Source organism: Cyprinodon variegatus, unplaced genomic scaffold (assembly GCF_000732505.1).
Source record: "Cyprinodon variegatus isolate N-32 unplaced genomic scaffold, C_variegatus-1.0 Scaffold1231, whole genome shotgun sequence".
Classification (NCBI taxonomy): Eukaryota; Metazoa; Chordata; class Actinopteri; order Cyprinodontiformes; family Cyprinodontidae; genus Cyprinodon; species Cyprinodon variegatus.
In genome coordinates, this window is record NW_015151684.1 from 76473 (window position 1) to 77707 (window position 1235).

The window sequence follows — 1235 nt, forward strand, 5'->3', positions numbered from 1 at the left end:
TTCTTCTCCTCCTCCTCTAATGAGGAGAATAATGATATGAAGACATAGTGAAGAAAAAAGCTGAGTCAGTTCTACTGTTACAGGATGAGTCAGAACATTAGATGTCGGCCAACTGGACCGAGGAGCAGACCTGAGTAAACAGCCTGGTGGGACACCACAGGGCTGTGTGTTTGTTCCCTCCACTCATGTGGCCACCTGCCTTCTCACCTGGAAGAACAGACACCAAGCTAGGCGACGGCTCAGCGCCGCTATGATGAGGTTTACCCTCAGAGGGCCGCTCTACCCTCTGCCTCCCTCTGGACTCCTAATAGAGGATTAAACCAACTCCGCCATGTTTGGACAGAACCAGCAGACCAGGATCCATGATGAACAGAGCTCCAAACCATCTTAGGTGAAACACGTTTTGAACAACAGCAGAACCTCTATAGGTTATAATGATTACACACAGCCACAGCATCATAATCCCATCTACTGGTTGTAGATCTAGGATCCACTGCAAATATTTCATCAGCTCCAATAAATGTAATCTATCATAAATTGCTGATTAGTGACATTTGCGCATTTTAGTTTGATTCAAATCTGCTTTAAGCTAAATTGACTGACGGAACGAAAAGTCTCTGAACATCTGCTCCAGAGCTGAAAAATATAGATTAAACCTGCCTCACCTCATCAGTTCTGGTAACCTCATATCTCATGATTTCATCTCCTGAATCCAGACTGAAGTCCTGGTTTCAGCGACTCCATGGACACAGGCGGTTTGGCCCAGTAGAAGTCGGCCTTTATGATCCTTGGAGTTGAAGTTGATGCTAATCTTCAATTGGCCTGGATCACTAATGCTGAATGTGGGTTAGTGCTTCCTGGCTGCAGAGAGTTTAAAATGCAGCAGCATGTCTTAATCTGATACAAACCAGTATGAGAACATCTTTCACATTTAGCTGTTCCTAAGTGTCCCCAGAACGGTCCACCAGAGGACCAGGGATGTATCTGAAGGTCACAGGACACCATCCCTCAAAGATATGGGCTGTTTTATAATTTATTGTCTGCATCTTCTAAGGACCCGGTCTACCAAGACTGGATCCTTCGAAGTCCATGAAAATGAGACCGGAAGAGTTTTGGCTGTGAATTCAAAGAAGTCCAGCCTTGCGCTGCTTTCTCAACCTATGCCCTCTTGCTTTGCAACCCTGACAGTTGACACACAAAGCGGGTGAAGAATTAATATCAAACTTTTCAAAACT